Below are 21950 nucleotides of genomic sequence, written 5' to 3'. Positions count from 1 at the left end.
ATGACATTCCATTCAATAGATCTTATTTCATATACCAAAAATAATTTAACTTGAACATAGCTTTACTAAGTTATTACTCATAGATAATAAATGCTTCAAGTAAACGAACTGAGTAGGCAATTCAGCTTTCTTGTGGCATGTGTCCTAGACAGCATGACAAATATATACATTGAAACACACGTTTAGAGTGTACATAACTTATTTCATTTGTTCTTAGTGTGTTTCTACCGGTTATCCTCATTATGGTGTCTTAATCTTGGCCTAGGAATGGCTAGGATGAAATGAGGATGTAAAATTGTGTTAGAAAACATTTTCCAAAACTTGCTGAAAACAGGGTCCACACTCGAGCGTGGCTTTCCTCGCTCAAGCGGGCATGCAGAATGTGAGGGTCTGCTCGAGCGTAACTTCCTTCGCTCGAGCGATCTGTAAATTTTGAAAAAGTACTGATTGCTTTTTTTTTCACGTTCGACGGACGCTCGATCCACGCTTGAGCGTGAGACTCAGACCCTAGCTCGAGCTTGACTTTTGTCGCTCGAGCTTGTTGCAAAACACAAAAACTTCTGAGGGCTTGCATTTTACGCTCGAGCATACTTCAGGTTGCTCAAGCGGAAGTAGACGCACTCAGAGTGGTTGCTCGAGTGTGGATTCCTACGCTCAAGTGTAGATGCAAATTCTGGAATTTCCAGATTTGATCTCCAAGTTCAAAACTTAATCTTTAAGCACCAAAACTTGATTGTTCTGGGCCGAAACTTAAGAAAATAAATGGAAACTCTTAAAACAACATGAATTAAAGATCATTACAATAAATCATGGCCTAATGGTTTGCTAATTGAGCAAAATTAAACTTAAAGTGTAAGAACATGTTATAAATATGACATGCATGCATAATTTGAGTTCACAGCTTCCCAAAACATGACCAAATGAAATATTCAACTAAAAAACATGGTGAATTCTTAGATTACAACTAAAATATGAACATCCATGTGAGATTCCTCATGAAAAGAACTTCAAAATTCATGATATGGACATGCATGCATGGAATGATTTACAATTCCAAATTCTAACTCAATTCTTGCATAAATCAACATAATTCTCTTGAGTTCATGCATTATAGTCTAGATTTCAATGTTTAAGGATAAAACTCTTACCTGGAGGCTTGAGTTCACAAGTGTTGAAGTTGTAACTCTTAAATTCCTCTAATTCTTGCAAGCTTGGCTTCAAATTGACTCCAATCTCTCCTCTTCTCTCACTCTCATGGTTGTGTGTGTATAGGCTCAAGAGTGTGTTAAATGAAGGAAAGAAAGATGAGTGGAGGCAATAGGTGCCTTATATAGGCTTGCCTATTGATAATTAATCAAGGCTAATCACATGGGCATCAAATTAATCTATTTAAATCGTTCCGAATTGAATTTCAATTGAACCTACCATAATGTTCTAAAAATTCCAAATAACACATATATCAAGCCAATTTTGTGATTGGATGCCAATAAGGCCTTCAATTGACAAACCGAAACAAAAACATGAACATATCTTCTTACGTTAAACAGATATGAACACAAAATAATGCAATGCACATGTGATTAATTTAGGACTTCTTCTTAGTTACTTCTTAGGCATAAGTAAGCACGATTTAGCGCTAATCATGGGTCGGGGTTGTTACGCATTACTATGTGATGCGCACACACACAAGTATAGACTAGTTTGCTCGAATTGGAACAATTCAACTCATGTTTGTTTTTGAAAATGGTTTGAATTTGCCACCTCAAGTGGGCTTAAAGTTTGCAAATTTGCCATCGGACATAGTGAGGTTAAAACATGATTTGCCACTTAACAAAGTAGGCTTAAAACTTACATTCGTTGAATCATTTCAATTCAAACAACAAGCCTTCATACACAGGCACTCAAATAGTTTAGCATTTAAGCACATCGCCTCATGGCAAGCATGCTTATCATGGCAATCACTCACACTCATGCAAGTATGCTAAAGCATTAAAACTCACCTAGTACTCCAAGCTAAGAAGAAAAAAGAGTTAGAAAAGTACATGTTCCTAACTATAGAAGATGTTTAATGCAACACATATAATAATGCAATTAATAGTCTTGACTACTAATATGACACATGAGGAAATTTGATATCATGCTTTTAAACATGTATTCATCGAAGTATTGAAATGACAATGCATTTTGAATGATGCGCTGAGCCTCGATGCATGCAATATGAATGAATTGATGCAAGCATGCGATATGCTAATTGAAACATGCCCCTAATCTAACCATAAAAAACGATTAAATAAAATGGAGAAAGATGTGGGCTTGGAAGACATACACACACGCACACACACTTATTACAATAGTACGCCCCCACTAAGGAGGGTCCGAATGAAATAAGCTAAGCTAACTAGCTACGCTAATTAAGCTAACTAATACAAAAATTGAAACTAATTAACTAGCTATACTAGCTAACTAATTATTACAAACCAAATTAATTAACTATTCTAGTTAACTAATTACAAAACAAAATTGAATAACTAGTTAAACTAACTAATTAATTACAACACATATTTAAACTAGACATTTAAGCGTTAAATAAGCTCGGAATGCAAGGGATGATCATGCACACGCTCAGTTTCCACCCGAAAAGCCACTGCCTTGCTGCTGAATGTCTCTGTTTGCACATTTGAACACTAACAATGCTGCCAACCTCCAGAACACCTTTGCTTCACCTTACCAACACACTGTGCAAATTTCACTGATGGCCAACAAGGGGCCAGACGACTACCAATGGTAGCTGGTCAGCCACCACTAGTGGTTGGTCGGCTACTGCTGATGGCTATCGGCTACTGCTGGTTTGGACTTCCTTGCTGCAATATAGAGCAAGGAGAGCAAAACAGTGTATTTCTCAAGGGTTGTTTGCACACTTTGCCTCTCCTTTTCATGGGAAAATCAAATGAGGGACAAAATTTGGTTCATAAACCATCAATCAAGCAATTTCATTGCATGATGGCTTGTGAAACCAATTGTAGAAGTTTCAATAAATGCACAAACAAAACCAAGATGACCATCACCCTATCATGCATGATCAAGGGCAATGGAGACCTAGAAGAGTGGTACATTTCATCACTTTTGAGTACGAAATGTCTCATTTTCCTTGTTCAAATTAATGTCTGATTTGAACACATGCAATGCAACACAAAGGAATGCTTATCTTGCCTCTTTTACTTGCCAATTTTGTTTACACATTTTAGTTACCAAATCATTCATGAATCAATTTGTCCATTGGTAAGTGTCTTCTAGGATAAAAGAAGTGTCAACCAAGGGACAATGTAATGCAAGAGAGAGATCATGCCGTTGGTAATTAACCCTCAAAGAGGATTAAACCATTAAGCATTATCTCAATCTCAAACTTAAAGGATCATAAGCTTGAAACAACCCTCAAAACAAAATGAAAGAGTGAAGCAAAGAGGGAGATTACAGAGATTATAAGTGCTGAAATTAGGTGATTAAAGCACTAAAACATGCAATCAACTCAAACCAATGGTGGTTAAAGCCTTAAAACACCAAGCTAGTGAAAGGACTTACACTACAACTATGCAATACAAGACTCAAAGGCAAAAACTAGCCCAAAAAAGAGCTAGAACAAGTTATTTCAGAGGCTAAAACATGTTGGACTTGAGCCACAAAAAGCTACAACATTAAGCTAATACATGGGGCTAACTAGGCATGCAAACAAGACACAAGGAGGGGAGACTAACCCCTTCAAATTTGGACTTGAAAATGAGTTTTTTTTCAAATGAAAAACCTCCGAAATTCAGTGGTTTAAAGGCCCAAAATAGTTGGTTTGAAAATGGTGAACAAATGCACAAAAACTTTACAAACAAAGAAGCAAGAAGGGTGAACCACCCCTTAACTGAAAATGGCCTCAAGCCAACACTTTTGGGCCACAAAAATAGAGTTTTTTACAATTCAAAATCAGCCCAAAAATAGTTGAAAAAGATAGCAAAACAAGTGTACAAAATAAGCTTAAAAGACAAGTGTTATACCTCTTGAAGCAAAGAACAATTCTAGGCACAAATCCAAGCTAAAACCACCTTCAAGAGCTCCAAGAAGGCCCCAAGGAACCTCAGCTCAAAGGTGAGAGGATTTGGTTTAGGATGTGTATGCAAAAGTGTAGAGAAACTAGGCAAGTGTGCACAAAATTTCAAGAGAGAGAGAGAATTTAGCTCCAAAATTTTCTAACCCTTACAATGGGGGAGGAGGTCCCATATTTATAGAAAAACAAGCCTTTAGCTTAGAAAAATCCCACCATACATATGTAGGGAGATGCAGCTCAATGTGCTAACAGTTGGCACAACTGTCAACAAATATCTGGAAAAAGACACTGGTAGCCGTCGGCCACCACTGATGGCCGACAGCCTATGGTGGTGGCCGACAAGTTACCACAAGTTCTAGGCTTGAAACAATAAGGTTTTGCTCCAAAACAAAGCACAAAATGGACAAGTTTTCAAGGCTTAAAGACAGGGCACTCCGCCGAGGACTTCGAGCACTCAAAACGAACATATGCAATCATAATCATCGAGTGCACAAGTGATGACGTCCAAGTCTTAGGGACAGTAAAAAATGGGGTGTCTACAGTTGCCCGTCTTTGACAGAACTCAGAAGTCATGAAATGACGGGAGTGAATGTCAAAGCCCAAAGACGACCCATTTTTGACAAGGCCGAAGGCTTGGACAAGCAAACAAGCAAGACATAAACGGTTGCACCCACAAGCTGCCTACGTATCCTTTTGCAAGGAATCAAACCAGCATAGTTCTGGGGCAAGAGGCAAGTAATATGCACAATGCAAGAACATAACTTGTGATCATGCAATGAGGCTGTAATGAAACATGTAAATACAAATGCTATGCAAAGAAATGCCACAGTCACACAAACCGAAGTAAGTGTACAACAATCTCAATCATGAAAAGAAGTAAGCAAATAAACACATCATGCGTTGGAATCACAAGCCAAACCACATTTCATGCAAAAAGGATGTAAGAAAATTATGCATGCTTAACTATGCGTCGTGCAGGAAATAAGAAATGCAATGTAACCGTCAGGCGCACCCGGGGTTTCACCGAGATCCTAACACATTGCACACATGAGGAGGAAAGGATGGTGTGAACACCGGGACGCCCCCGGATGTTTTTAACCGAGTTGCGCTCCTAACGCGTTGCACGCGAGAGGAAGAAAAGGTGGTGTGAACATTGGGATGCACCTGAATGTTTTTAACCGATTTGTGTTCCTAACACGTTGCACGCGAGAGGAAAAAGGGGTGGAGTGAACACCGGGACGCACCTGAATGTTTTTAACCGGTTTGCGTTCCTAACGCATTGCACGTGAGAGGAAGAAAAGGTGGTGTGAACACCGGGACGCACACGAATGTTTTTAACTGATTTGCATTCCTAACGCATTGCACTCGAGAGGAAGAAAAGTTGGTGTGAACACCGGAACACACCCAAATGTTTTTAACCGAAGCATCCTAACGCGTCGCACATGAGAGAAGAAGATGTGGTGTGAACACTAGGACGCACCCGAATATTTTTAACCGAAGCGTCCTAATGCGCCGCACGCGAGATGAGAAGAGGTGATGTGAGCACTGGGACGCACCCGAATGTTTTTAACCGATTTGCGTTCCTAACGCGTTGCACACGAGAGGAACAAAAGGTGGTGTGAACACTGGGACGCACCCAAATGTTTTTAACCAATTTGCGTTCCTAATGCGTTGCACGCGAGAGGAAGAAAATATGGTGTGGACACCGGGACGCACCCGAATATTTTTAACCAAAGCGTCCTAACGCACCACACACAAAAGGAGAAGAGGGGGTGTGAACACCGAGATGCAGCTGAAAGTTTTTAATTGAAGCGTCCTAACGCGCTACACGCGAGAGGAGAAGAGGTAAAAGGATGTGCTTCGAAGGGCACGAATGATTTCACCTGGAACTCTTCTAAATGAACCGTATATACAATAATGTGCTGGTTGCACCATCTCTGAATGAACAGTACATACAATATCGTCTGGTTGCACCATCTCTGAATGAACCATACATATAATATCATCTGTATAAAACTCAACAAATGCGATATAGTAAGAATGCATGTTCTATGTAAAAAAAAACAATCAACGCAAAATGCTACATGAAGGCATACTCAACACCAAGTGCCAAATGCATGTCCTATTGTAGACACCACATTTTTAACCGTCCTCAAGACTTGGATGTGCTTGCAGGCACATCCGGTGACAAGTTTGATTGCTCGTCGAGTACTCGATTTCCACGATGGAATGCTCCAGGTTTGATCCTTCCAGACCCTATTTCCATTCTGTCTCATTTTTAGACAATGTGTTGGCCTTTGCATTGTGATGTCCTTGATGGCTTGTCGGGCATCAAAGAGGGCTTCCAACCATGGGATTTGCCCTGCAAGCCATCCATAGGCCCTGTCGGCCATCAATGAGGCACTTCCGGCCACCACTAATGGCCGGTCGGCCACCATTATTTCAACAGATATATTTTAGATATTTTTGAGCCAGCTGTTTACAGGATAGACCATTTGCTTGCACTTGGAGGGCTGGATTACTTTGAAGGCTTCTTGTATCTACTATATATAAAGGTCTTCTATATGCATGCAATGGGTTAGAAATTATTGGCTGACATGTTTCTCTCTCTCTCTAGAATCCCCTCTCTCTACATTTTAGCCTTGAAAGTGTGTTTTTTCTTCACTTTTGCACTAAAACACCTAGCCAAGCACCTTCACCTTAGGATTGAGGTTCTTGGAGACCTTGTTGGAGCTCCTTGGAGTTGATTTTGGCTTAGAAGTTGGTTGTTTGCTTGCTGTTTTAAAGTTTTGCTTCAAGGGTGAGAATCTACCGCTTTAAGCTTTGTTTTTGTACATTGGTCTGGCCACCCTTGCATGTTGTTCTTGTCCTAGCTTCCAACTACAAAAACCTTTATTTTCAAGTGTTTGGAATAGTTGTTTGAGGCCCTTTTGGGGTTGGGCGTGTTTCACCCCCTTGTGTGCCTTATTTGCTTAAGCCATGTGCCATCTCTTAAGACTTTTGAGGCACCCCTTGTTTGGCTTTTCTACCACTGAAACTCAGAAAAATTTCAGTGGTTTTGAGGTCCAAAGTAGGAGGGGGTGGCCTCCCTTCTTTGCTTCTTGGTTGCATGTCTTGTTGGCCTACTTGTTGAGCATGTTTTTCTACCATCTCTTCGCTTGATCTCAGCATATTTTTGACCATATTTCAGCATGTTGTAACTCTGTTTTGGCCTGGTTGAGTCACCTCATGCATCCTTCTTACACTTATAGTGTAATCTTGCTAATTAGCCTCGTATGCTTGATGTTTTAGTCCATCATTCTAGCTTATTTTGGCTACACTCCAGCATGCTTTTACCCATGTTTTAGCATGCTTTAACTCTGTTTTGAGTGGTTTAGGTCGTATGAGGATTGCTTTGCATAGCTATAGTGTAAATGGCCTTGACTAGTTTTGAGTTTCAAAGTCTCTAACATGCTAAGCTTGAGGTGTTTGCATGTGTTGGCATTATTTCACACATGATTTTAGTGCTTATAGCTTAGTCACACTATCACATTTTTCACTCTTTCAATGTGTATGAGAGTTGAGCTTTGTGCCTTGCTTGCGAGCCATCATTTGAGCATGCTTTTTTCTTGCTTTTCATGCTACTGTTTCAGTTCATTTTGGCCACTGTTTTGGCGTGCTTGGGATCTATTTGGGGCTAGTTTAGTCTTTTGAGCATTGTATTGCATGGTGCTAGTGTTGTGTCCTTCACTAGTTTTTGATGCTTTAGTCTTTTAACATGTTGTGCATGCGTTGTTTGCATGTTAGAGTCCTACGTTTCATGCCATATCATGAATTGCATGGCTGCCACCTCTCTCATTTCTTTTTTGTTCAATTTGCTATGAGGGTTGTTTGGTCTTAAGGTTGTGTTTAAACATGATGTAAGGTTGGTGCTCAAATGGCATTAACCCTCTTTTGAGGGTTCCTCCTAGTCAAAGGCATCATCCCTCTCATGCCTTAAACCCATCTTTTGGTTGACCCCTTATCATTAGAGGACTTATACATTTGGACTTAATTGATTAAAGAATGGTTGGTAATGTTAAAATGTGTAAACAAAATCAATCAAGTAAAACATGTCAAGATTAGCATGTTGTTTGCATTGCATCGTGTTCAACCAGACGTTATGTTGAACACAAGGTGGATTGGTCCACTTCATACACAAAATGATGAAAGTGAGCCAATCCCCTTTGTCTCCATTGCCTTTGATCATCCATGATGAGGTAGTGGATTTAGAGTCTCGTTTGCATTGCATTTATTAAATGTGTACAAGATTGGATCTTTGGCCATCATGCATTGCATGCTTGATTGATGGTTTTGGATTCAATAATGCCTCTCCCTTGATATTTTGAAATGATATGGAGTGGCATAGTACACACATGCCCTAGGGAGACCCTCTCTTTCCTCTGTTTTGTGCTCTGTTACAGTTTGGTGTCACAGCACACCAGTGGCCGGCACCCTTGCATTGTTGGCCGACAAATGATTGGCAGCAACTTTTCATGGCCGGTAGGCCACTGGTGCACTCCCTAGCATTGGTTTGGTAAGTTTTAGCAGCAAGTTCTTGAAGACACCCTGCAAACAGAGCCTCTAAAAGAGCAAATCGGAGAGCTTTTTGGGGTGAGAGAGTGAATGTGCACATGCATGTTCAACATCTTCAAACAAAGCTGAAGTAGTTTAATTTAGTGCTTCACTTGTTAGTCAGCATTGAATTTGTAATTAATTAATTAGTTTGTTAATTAGTGAAAGCGATGTAATAATTAGTAAGTAGTTTGCTAGTTATTCAATTTGTTGTGTAATAATTAGTCTAATTAGTTTAATTAGATTAGTTAGCATAGTTTAGCTTAGATTAGCTTAGTTTATTCGGACCCTCCTTCGCGAGGGCGTATTGTTGCAATAAGGGTGCATGTGTGTGTGCATGTCTTCCAACCCTCACTTCTTTCTCTCTTTTACTTATCAGCTTTTGATGGTTAGTTTTAGGGCATATTTTGATTAGCATATCTTATGCTTGCATGCGTGCATCATCCATTTGTCTTGCATGCACTGGGCTCGGCGCATCATTCAAACTACATTGTATTTCAATACTTACTTGAATACATGTATCAAGTTGCATTCATATGTTATCTTAGATAGCCGAGCCTATTTAATTGCATTTTCGCATGCGTTGTATTAGGCATCTTAACATAAATTAGGATCATGCATGATTTCTAACTAGTTTTCTGTTTTGGCTCGGAATACACTGTAAGTGTTTATGCTTTAGCATCCTTGCATGAGTGTGAGTGTTTCCATGATAGCATGCTTGCCATGAGACTATTTGCTTAATTGATAAAACTGAATGAATGCCTATGGGTGAATGCTTGATTGCTTGAATTTGAACAATTCGATGAATGCGAGTTTTAAGCCCACTTTGCGGAGTGGCAAAATCATGTTTTCATGCCCACTTGGGGGTGGAAAATCCGCGCTTTAGCCTACTTGCGAGTAACACTTTCAAACCATTTTCGAAAACAAACATGAGTTGTTTTGTTCCAATTCTCGTGATTGAGTCTATACTTGTATGCTGCACGCATCATGTAGTAAGTTAGCTAATAACTGGATAAGAACACATGAGGTTTTTAAAACAACATATCATGTTTAATAAAGGTCGATCCTTTGATTGGGCGAGCGGGGGTGGTCATTTTAGGACCTTCCCCTCTCGTACCCAAGTTCCCGAGCCGAGGCAACTTTGGTGATGACGGACACGTGGCCTTCGGCATGAGTCAAGGTTTCCTAAATTTCCCAAAATGAAATATTTAGGTGGCGACTCTGTAATCTGGCAAAACAGTCTATGTTTGGCGCTTTTTCATTCAAAATTGATTTTCCAAAACAATTCGCCGGATTTGGACTCTTTGGTGATTTATCAGTCTTTGTGAGATTAGATTCAGAACCGTGACAGGAGTCCGAACTGTAGTAGCTAGAACCTAATTCGCGCCCTCTCCGATAGTGGAGCGCACGAAGCGAGTTCGTGCGATTTACAGTTTCTGGCGACTCTACTGTGGATTTGGAGAACTTGACTCGAAACTCATGATAAGTTATTTTGTTCACACTTATGTGTTTCTTTACATTGCATTTGCATTGGTGCACCAAGGACACCGTGTTTGCCATTTGTTATTCCTGAACAGTTTGCCGGAGGCTTGCTTGGAAAAACGTGCCATAAGGCTGATCGGTTACGAGCTTTGTCACGATGGAAATGCAAACCTCGGTTTTGCCGAGGCACCCTTCATGACCAATCAACCTAGTTGCATATCGGAAGCCATAGAGACCATTCCAAATTAGGACAGGTTGCTTACCCGAATGTAGGTTGTTTGAAACCGCATGCGTGCGTAGTGAAACGCTAGCTCCTGACAAAATAGGACAGGGAAACACTATCCCACTATAGGGGTGTTTTGGCTCTCACTTGCTTGCTACGTGTTGTTAGAGTGTGTCTCTACAGGAATGCATATATCAGTTTGCAAGTCTGGGCATCAGTTTGAGGACATCAGTATTTGGGGATATCAGATTTGAGGCAATGATTTAAGGGGCAGGGATCAATGTTTGAAGAACAGTTTGTTCAGCTTATGATATCAACTGTGTGTTGTCTTTATCTAAGCCAAAATGCTGTCCATTTTTTTGATTGTTGTTTCCTTATTTTTCTTTATTTTCCTTTTTGCAAGGTAGTATTGCATCATTGCTTCCGACGAGGCAGATACCTCCCCAGCACTCTGGACCAGAGTTTGGAGAATTCATCTATCTGAGGATCTAGTTGATAGACAACTAGTGTTTGCTGCATTACCCCCAATACGAGACGGAGGTCATCTAGGCACAGATCATCAGTGCAGTGGTTACCAGATCAGCGGTCATTATCTACCTCACCTGTGTGCAGTTGGGCAGAGATATCTGCTTCCACCTCAGAGAGAGAATACACACCTGTTCAGTCAAATCAACATTTTACAGTCAATATGGAGGACATGATGCATCAACTCCAAGAGACCATGCAGGCCATACAACAGGATGCTGCTCGTCAGGCGAGGTTATCACTCGTCAGGCAACGGTTGTAGCCCAACAGACAGAACTAATTGCTAGGCCTCAACAACAGTAGCAACCACAACAAGCCGGAGCATCTGCTTCGCATCCACCGCCACCCCTACCTAGAGTTCCTACACTCGGGGATATAGCTACCGTCCAGGAAAATACGGACATTCCAACAGGGCCAGTCCCGCCACCGGTCCTACCACAAACTTCAAAGACACTGGCCATCTCAACAGATACACCATTTGAATCTAAGATTGATCCTACTGCCTTGAAAGTCAGTAAGCTTGAAAAGCTGTTTAAACGAGCCCAGGGAGTTAACTCAATCCCAGACATTGAAGACGGCTATACAGATTCGGTGGTGACATTGGCGGACAGATTCAAGATGCCTCACATTGACTGTTTTGACGGTTCAGGCAATCCTGTGGTCCATTTGAGGCTCTTTTCTGATATTTTGCACCTGATGGGCTTAACAAGACTCCAGAAACTATCTCTCTTCGGTCGGACCCTATCGGGTATTGCGGCCATTTGGTATGCCAAGCTGGAGGACTCAATGGAAAGGGGTTGGGAGGAGATGACTGAGGCCTTTGTCGCCTAATATTCATACAACATGCAAATCAAGGTCACAACACGTGATCTCGAGGCAACCAGGCAATAACTGAAGGAGGGATTCTCTAACTTGGTTACTCGATGGAGGGCTAAGGCCTCCATGATGACAACTCGGCCACTCGAAAATGATTAGATAAGGATGGTTGTGCGCAACCTACATCCAAAGCTGATGCAGAAAATCATCGTCTTACCCCTTCCCACCTTTGCGGACTTGCACAAGATTAGGGTACAAATTAAAGATACTATGAAGCAAGGTCTGATCGACCAGGAAATGGAGCAGCCCAAGAGGGCATTTACATGCTGTTCAAATGCAGCTACAAGTAGTAGTGCAGCCGCAAGAACTTCTAACGTGGGCATGGTGTGGACGTCCCCCGAACGCCCCGGGAGGGTTAGTCTCGTTCTGTTCATTTGGGGTTACCACAGTTCGGACTCGACTTGTGTCACGGTTCTTAATCTGAACCAAAGAGTCCAAATCTGGCAAATCGTTTTGAGAAACAGTTTTTTGAAAAGTAGTGCCAAACATGGACTGCTTTGCCAGATACAGAGTCGCCACCTAAATATTTTTTATGGGAGAAGTTAGGAAACCCTGACTCGGTGCCGAAGGCCATATGTCTGTCATCACCGGAGTTGTCTCGGCTCGGGAGCTTGGGTACGATCGGGGAAGGTCAGCTATGAGCACCCCCTTTCGCCCGGTCCGAAGACCGGCCTCTACTAACCGCGATATCCATTTTTGAAAACTTTATATGTTCTTAAACCGATTGTTATCCTAGAATTACTATGTTATGCGCGCAGCAAACAAGTATAGACCAAATCGCCCAAATTGGAATAAAAACATTTCATATTTATTTTGAAAACGGTTTGCTACTCGCAAGTAGGCTAAAATACAGATTTTGCAACCCTCAAGTGGGTTTTTGGAAAAGACGGTTTTGCCACTATCTAGTGGGCTTAAAACTCACAGTTTTAATGCATTATTCCAATTTAGGTAATTCAACCTCCATCCACAGGCATTCAAGCAGTTATATCACATAAGCAGCTAGCCTCATGGTAATCATACTGTCATGGCGACACTCACACGCATGCGATATGCTAAAGCATAAAAACTTACCTAGTACTCCGAGCCAAAACAGAAACTAGTCAGTAATCATATGCATGATCCTAGTTCATGTTAAAAATGGCTAATGCAACACATGCAAAGATGCAATCTAAACAGGCTCGGTTAACCCTAAAATGGCATATGAAATGTTACAAGTAACATGTATTCAATTTGGAATTGAAACGTACAATGTAGTTTGTATGATGTACCGAGCCCGGTGCATGTCAACAAATGCATGAATGCACGCATGCATATCATAAGGTATGCTAATTTCAAAAATGCCCTAATCTACCATCATAAGCAGGTAAATAAAAGGGAAGAAAGAAATGGGGATTGGAAGACATACACACACTCACCCACACTTATTACATGTTTACCCTCACTCAGAGGGTCCGAATGAATATTACAGTCCCAAATAATGAACAAATAAAATTATTACAAAAATTTCTAATTTAATTTAAAAGAAAAGGTGGTGAAGGAAAGAAAAGGGTAGCCGCAGCCTCTGCCTCGGGATGCGCGAATGATGCATGCTCGAATCCGTCTCGTCCGGAAAACCCATACTGTACTCCTGCCGCCTCTGTTTGTACTGCCTTGTCTTTCTGAAAATTGCCAAAGTACTGGAGCAAGTTCCTTGCATCCTGCAGAGCACCACCGGCCGGACAGAATTACCACCGGCACTTCACAGTTCCCATCGGCATTTGTTGGATTCCTCGGCACTCCAGATAGTGCCGGTCGGCACTAAATTCTGCCGGTCGGCAGGAACTTCCTGCAGAAGACAATTTGACAGCAAACAGAGAACAGACAGTGCATGGTATGGAGTTTTTGGACACATGTAAGCATGGTCATACTTCCTATCATATTTTGAACTCAAAGAAGCATGACCTTCGATCTTTGAGCCATCAATGGTGCATGATGACTCAAGGGATCAAATTTGCCACTTAATCTAAGGATGTATGCAACATACACAATGAACTCCGAAACCTTATCATGGCGAAGTCAAAGGCCTCAGGGACCGAAAGTTAAGACGCGTTACATCACTTGTGGTATGAACGCCCCTCAACTCTCACACTTGGTTTAACACCCCAAACCAAGTAATGCAATGCATGTTATGCAAAACGTGGCTCAAAATGCAACATGATACAATGCAAGGTATGCCAAGAGTCATGCAACTAGTATGGCAAGCATGCAATATTAGACATACAAGGCACAAATGTGATGTAAACATGGACGCTTTGAGCAATAGAATCATCATGCTACAACAACATGCGACGCAACCATGCATCAATGATGAATCAATCATGCAAAGATGGCTTAAAATGGCAAAGGGGCAGACCCTCACCCTCCTCAAAATAGTGGCCAAAAGTGTCCGATAGATGGACCAATGTTCATGCCAACATGCAAGCCAAAAGTCCTATGGTTAAGGCACAAAAAGGAAACATTTCACTCTCATCAACATGACCACTCATGGCATGATTAAAACAAAGTAAAAACAGAATTTTTGCATGCAAAATGGGACCCCAAAAACTCCTAATATGGCAGCTAAAGTATCTCCCATGAAACATGTGCACTAAGGCTCATTCCTAGGCATAAGAGGACACATCCTCAAGGCATTAAAGAGGCCATGCACGCACACATACAAGCATGATTCTTGGACTAAAATGTGGTCCTTAGATGATGTTAAATCATGAGGGTAATCACAAACATACATGCTAGAAGTCAATATGCTCAAAGCTTTCAAGCTAAAATACAAAGCAACCCTAACAAACATGTCAAGCATGATCAAATGGATAACCACCAAATTTTAAGCATGGAAAAAGCAATACTAAAAGCTTCATGGGACTAAGCCAACATACACAAGGATCATGGCCTAATCATGAGATGTATTTCTAAGCAAAATGGAGCAATACAAAGCAAGTATTACAAGCATGCAAGGAGGCATAAATCCGGCCAAAAACAGAGGTTGCATATGACCTAAAATACCCAAAAAAAATCTGAAATGAGGTCAAGGATCATCAAGCACACACGCTACCCTTTTGAGCCACAACTCAAGGAAACAAAACCAAGAAGGGAGAGGGGTGTCCCTCCCCTATGCAAGACTTCAAACCATCCTTTTTTGACACTAAAATACACTGATTTTCAGTGGTCAAAAGACCAAAACACTGAAGTGAACAAAACCTTATGAAAGGAGCACCAAAATGGATCAAACAAGGCTTAGAAGGGGGAGTTTGCACTCAAACCACAAAATGACCTTAATGAAAGTGCTAAAGCAAGAAAATACAAGCCCTTTTTATGTTATACACAAGAGCTAAAACAGCAAGCTAGATAGGTAAAAAACTATTGCAAGTTTGGGGAATATAAATCAAGATGCTCACCCTTGAAGAACCTTTGAAGAACAAATGGTCTAGCCTCCTTCTTTGGATCAAAACCAGTCCAAAACTCAAGAAACAACTCCTCCAAGTCCCTCAATCTCGGAGTAAGGTGAAATGGTGTGTGTAATGGTGCAAAAGTAAGGTAAAAACCACCTTTTGAGCTAAGAAACACACACAAAGGAGGAGAGATGGGAGGTATAGAGATAATATGTATCTATATCTCAAAGGTCTGGTTTTTGGTTGCAAGAAGCTAACCTAGATCAAAGAAGAAGACCCTCCTCTTATAAGACTCCCTCTTGCAAAGCTTATTCAACAAGCTTGGCTAGAGGGAAATCCCTCCATACACGTGTCTGGAGGGGGGAAGAGTTGGTGCCAGCTATCACAGCTGGCACAAAATATCTCTATAAAGTGGATGAACAGTGGTCGGCTGCCCAAAAATGCCATTTCGGCAAAAAACAGTGCCGACCGGCAACAATCTATGCCGACCGACAATAAAGTGTGCCGACCGCCAAACAAAAGTGCCGATGGCAGAAAAAGACCATCCGGTGGCCTCCAGCCACTGCCGGCGGTGTGTGGGGATGCCTCATAAGGCATTCCCTGCCCTTCCAAGGCAAAACACAAGTGTTCGGTGCAAAACCAGACACTAAACGGTCAAGTTCGGAGATCCTGAGGCAGGGCGCGCGAGCCGAGACCTCCGGGAACTCCAAACGAACATGAACATGGATAATCACCGTGTGTTCAAACAGTGACGTCCAAGTCTTGAGGACGGTCAAAAGTGGGGTGTCTACACATGGTCACCACCACCACCTCAAAAACAGCCACACCCTTCATCGGTTCATCTAAAACCACCATACAACTAGCAAAAAATCCACCTCAAGGTCAAAGGACTTTTACCCCGCTGTGTATGCCTTTATCCAAAGCCTTAGGGGTTTTAATCAGAAAGAAGCATCTGAAGCCCCTGGAACCACGCCCACTACCAAATAACCTTCCTCCAACACATAACCCAGCCAAATATTGTGCCTTTCACCAGCAGCACAGTCATGACACCGACCTTTGCTTCAGACTGCGTCATGAGATCCAGGATCTCATTGACAACAAGGTGATTGCACCTCCCGAAAAGCCAAATGTTACCACAAACCCTCTCCTACCACATAACAACCCCCCTCCTCTACCCAGGCAGATAAACCTGATCCAAACTACGGCCATCCCGTATGACCCTAGCATATACATCACCCCCTCCAGCTTGCCTAAGCCTGAGGTGTTCATTCCAGATAGCACGGATTTGAGCATGATGAGCACCTCTTTAACCCAACCCAAGCTAGTGGTGGTGACTATCGAAGACAGGACTGGGGTGACCTTGGAGCAGAATGAGAATGTTGGTTCAGAACCTGAGGGATCTGGGAGCTTTACTGAGGAAGCATACAACCTGTGCAGTTATATTGTGTTAACAGATCAGGCTAAACCAAGGGTAGGGTTGCCAACTGGGACAGAGGTACAAGTTGTCCGGGAGGATGGGCCGAGTCAGGGGTTAGATGATCTAGCGGAGCTGGAGGAGGATATCATTAATCTGTAGTTCTTTAACGAATTGGACCCGGGGGATATGAGCATCAATTGGTTCGGCCTGAATGGAGCAATAGATGCTACAGGGTGGCTCAGTGACGAGCCAGATATTGATGAGGAGTCTCAGTTGAAACAGGGGCAGTCAGATACAAGGACATCTGCAGTGGCCGGAACGGCCAAGAATCAGGAGGAATCGCCGGAGAGCACCGGTGCGAAGAATTTTGCTCGGGATTTGGGCAGCACGTGTACAACAAACACTGAATAGGAAGCCACGCTGAGGTGGTTTGAGTAGGATAAAGTTGAGAATGAAGATAGGGCTAGAAAGCCAAAGGCACCCGAGGGGGCAGAATGTGTTGTGAGCACAGGAGCAGCTACAGCGGAGCCGGACAGTTGTTTGTCGGTTGTCGATGGGATGTGGTGGAAAGACGATGACTTGTGTCTTGCCCATACTGACAAAGATTGGGGGGCAGAATCAGCCAGACGACACTTGGTACACCGAAGAAGTGGACCATATGACCCGAAGTGGGTAGTACTTCAAGCCCCCACATTTGGACAAGCCAGAGGCGTCCGAGAAGGACAAAGAAGCAGAAAAGCAGAAAGACAAACTGCTGGAGGAGGAAACTGTACTGAAACAGCTCAAGAAAATTCAAGCAGACATCTCCATCTGGGGATTGCTTATGGCCTCGAGGGTGCACAGGCAGGCTGTCCTTTCAGCCATGGATAGGGCCAAGCTTTCGATTGACACAACGCCTGAGCAACTAGTAGGGTTGGTTTTCCCGGGTGGAGCTTCACCGACCTTAACCTTCATGGACAAAGAACTACCGCCTGCGGGCTCAGATCATAACAAGCCGCTCTGTATCTCTGTAGAGTGCAAGGAAAAACGGATACCCGTGGTTCTAGTTGATATGGGATTTGCAATCAATGTATGTCCGTCGCAAACGGCGTATGCTATCGGGTTGAAGCCCGTCGATTTCGCACCAACATCCCAGGTGATACGAGCGTATGATAAGACCAGTCGAGAAGTGATGGGGACGGTACGAATTAAAACTCAGGTTGGCCCGGGCCAACAGGACATCAAATTTCATGTTCTGGATGTTCCAGCTACCTTTAATCTACTCCTTGGGCATGGCTTCACCATGTGAAAGCTGTCTCTGCCACCTTACACCAGATGTTGAAGTACCCCCATGGAAAGGGGGTAGCAATAGTTTTTGGGAATTCTTCAATACATCCACCGCCAGAGGTTTCTACGCCGGTTTTGGAGATTGAACATGGCGTGGAGGACGTATTTTTGTTGGGATTCACCTTAGCTAAGGCTCGGGTTGTATAGGACTTGCTGGCTGTCGATGAGGGGCTATATGTCAGTGCTCAATCTGTTTACCTCATGAACAAGCTTCAACACATGCCCGGAATGGGACTAGGACGGAGTGGCCGGAAGGGCGTCACTGCATTGGCCGAAGTGCCACACAACCCATATACCTGTGGTTTAGGTTATCTGCCTACCAAAAAGGATTGGGCAAGGAAAGGAAAAGAGATGGCTGGAAGAGCAAGGGCTAAACAAGCCAGGAAGCACTATGAGTTAGTGCATAGACCTATCCAAGGAACCCTGAATGGACGCTTTGTCCGGGAGGGGGAAGATTTCCCGTTCTGCGGCTTTCCAGAGCCATGGTTGAACTCAGAGAAGTGGCGCTTGCCTGACTTCAAAATCTTTTTTGACTTGCAATTACCTGGGGATGAAGTTGCAGATGAGTAGATTGACCCACCAGTTGTGACTGAGCAGTGCAAGGAGAATGAGTCCGAGGGCACAGAAATTGAAATAGGGGTAGCACTGGCTTATCTCCTCTCAGATCCTCAGATCACGTCGGAGTGCTCAGGGGGTGATTTCTCAGTGTCCATGATTGGAGATGACTTGGTTGCGGGCCCATTTTTTGACATTTTAGATGCATCCATCATACCCTCCCTCGTCTGGCAATACGAGGAAGGCTTTTTATCTAGCAGTTCTAGGTCAGGTAGTGAGCCGAAATCTGATTCCACAGTCTGTAGAGTCGGAATCAGATTCCAGTTCTTCTGAGTCAGAGTCAGGTATTCCTGGGGGTGATAACCCGGATGCCACTGTCCTGTCCAGGTCGTCTTTTTCTTTTTCCTTTGAGTCGGTTGTAACCGAGGGAATATATGATCTGGAGGTGATTAATGGGAATGGTACAACTGTGGCTTTTGAGTACTTTTCTGTGCCTTTAGTTTATTGCATTAATCAGGACTTTCAAAATTTTGACGACAACGACGAGGAAGAAATTCCTCCAGTTTTACAACAGTTGATTAATCAAGAGCATGAGATGTTTGTAAAACCTTTGGTTGATGAAATCACTTCAATTAACATTGGTACTGAGAGGATCTGCGGCTAGTCCAGATCGGGTCCACGTTGTCTTCTGAGGAGCGCGAGCGCTTAGTCGCTTTATTAAAGATTTCAAAGATATTTTCACGTGGTCGTATGACGACATGCCTGGAATCGATCCTGAGATTGTACAGCACCGAATCCCTCTTGACCCAGAGGCCCGACCTATTAAGCAGAAGCCCGACCTATTAAGCAGAAGCTCCGAAGGATCCACCCGGACTGGGCCCTGAAAATCAAAGAAGAGGTCACCAAGCAGATCGACGCAGGGTTCCTATTAGTATCTGAGTATCCGACTTGGTTGGCCAATATAGTTCTGGTGCCGAAGAAAGACTGCAAAATTCAGGTATGTGTGGACTTTAGAGATTTGAACAAAGCCAGTCCGAAGGACGACTTTCCTCTACCGCATATCGACGAATTGGTGGACTTTACTACTGGGCATGCGCTGCTTTCGTTCATGGATGGGTTTTCAGGCTACAATCAAATTTTGATGGCACTTGAAGACGGGGAGAAGACTGTTTTCACTATCCCGTGGAGAACTTACTGTTATAGGGTGATGCCGTTCGGTTTAAAGAATGCAGGGGCTGCATATCAACAGGTTGCGACCACGATCTTACATGACATGATCCACAAAGAGGTTGAGGTGCACGTGGACGACATGATTGTCAAGTCCAAGGAAAGAGAGGGATACTACACCGCCTTGAAGAAATTCTTCCAACGGATCAGAGAGTATCGGTTGCAGCTGAATCCTCAAAAATGTACATTTGGTGTTACAGTAGGGAAAATGCTGGGGTTCTTGATCACACAGAGGGACATCGAGGTCGATCCTTCCAAAATCAAGGCCATCTTACAAATGCCACCACCGAGGACTGAAAAGGAGGTGCGGGGCTTTCTGGGTAAACTACAATTCATCAGACGGTTTAGTGCAAAATTAACCTTGACTTGTGAACCACTGTTTGGTCTCCTGAAGAAAGGAAAGAAGTTCCAATGGGATGACCGATGCAAAGTTGCTTTCGAGCAGATCAAGCAATATTTACAGAACCCACCTGTGTTGTCACCGCCAGAGCCGAGGAAATCGTTGATTCTGTACCTATCAGTGACCGAAATGACAATGGGCTGTATGATTGCGCAGGAGTCTGAGGATAAAGTGGAAAAGGCTATCTACTACCTCAGCAAGAAAATGCTAGATTATGAAACCCGCTACACTCCGCTGGAGAAGGTTTGTTTAGCCTTGGTATGGGCTACCAGGAAGTTGAGGAACTACATGTTAGCTCACTCCGTAATACTGGTTTCGAGATTAGATCCCATCAAATATCTCTTTGAGAAACCAACACTTACGGGTAGGCTATCCTGTTGGTTGCTTCTTCTCTCCGAATTTGATCTGAAGTACATGACGCGCAAGTCTGTGAAAGGGAGAGTGGTAGGGGATTTCCTAACCGATCACCCAGTGGAAGGCGATGAAGCAGTAGAATATCTGTTCCCAGATGAGGCCATTCTGTATGTTGAAGAAGAGGTCTGGACAATGTACTTTGATGGAGCGTTAAACCAATATGGGTATAGGATAGGGGTGTTGTTGATAGCACCCGACAATTCCCACATACCCCTAGCTTTCAAACTCCAGTTCAAAATATCGAATAATGAGGCAGAGTGTGAGGCATGTATTGCTGGCTTAGAAGCAGCCCTGGAACTAAGGGAAAAAAGGTTGGACGTCATCGGGGACTCGAACCTAGTTGTGTCTCAAGCCAAAGGAGACTGGAAGGTGAAGGAAGAAAGGATAAAAATCTATCACCAAACTCTGGACGTGCTAATTCCCAGGTTTGAGAAGTTAACCTTCACCCATCTGTTGAGAGAGGGCAATAGGTTCGCAAACGCTTTATCAACTCTATCTTCTATGACAGACGTCCCTTTGGCAGTTCGGATGCGTCCGATCATCATTGAACAACGGTATGTGCCGGCCTACGAGCTGATTGCCGCCATAGATGAAGCACAAGATCAGAACCCCTGGTATCATGACATATGGAACTTCTTGGAAAAGGAGATTTATTCACCAGGGGCAAATGCCAAAGACAAGAGGGAAATTCAAAGAATGGCTGCTGAGTTTCTCATCTATGGGGGTAAACTGTACAAGTGGGGTCATCTTGGGATGCACAAACTGTGTGTTGATGCTGAACAATCTAAGTGCCTGATGGAGGCCATCTATGGAGGGGAGTGCGGAGCGCACATGAGCGGGGTAATGCTGGCTCGGAAGATCCTTAGACAGGGTTATTACTGGTCAATCATGGAGGAGGATTGTATTGGCTTTGTTCGGCGATGCCACAAATGCCAGATCCATGCAAACCGCATGAATATTCCGCCATCGAAGCTATACAACATGACTTCACCGTGGCCGTTTTCAGTCTGGGGGATTGATGTGATCGGGGCAGTTACTTCGAAGGGGTCGAACGGGCATGAGTATATTCTGGTAGCGATAGACTACTTCACAAAGTGGGTTGAGGCCCAATCTTACTCAGTGCTGAAAGCATCGCACGTTGCTAAGTTCATCATAAACAACATCATCTATCGCTATGGGGTCCCGAATGAGATTATTTCAGACAATCGTTCCCATTTCAAGAAGGAAGTGATCGACTTGTTGGAGAAGTACAATAAGGCTTTTCATAAGTCATATACATATCGGCCGCAAACCAACGAAGCTGTTAAAGCCGCCAACAAGAACACCAAGAACATTCTGCAGAAGATGGTGGAAACCTACAGGGACTGGCCAGATAAGCTGTCATTTGCTCTTTGGGG

The sequence above is a fragment of the Camellia sinensis genome, chromosome 2 (genome assembly GCF_055761805.1).
Source record: "Camellia sinensis isolate YWXY chromosome 2, ASM5576180v1, whole genome shotgun sequence".
Classification (NCBI taxonomy): Eukaryota; Viridiplantae; Streptophyta; class Magnoliopsida; order Ericales; family Theaceae; genus Camellia; species Camellia sinensis.
The sequence above is the reverse complement of the archived record's forward strand: the minus strand, read 5'-3'. Positions refer to the sequence as shown.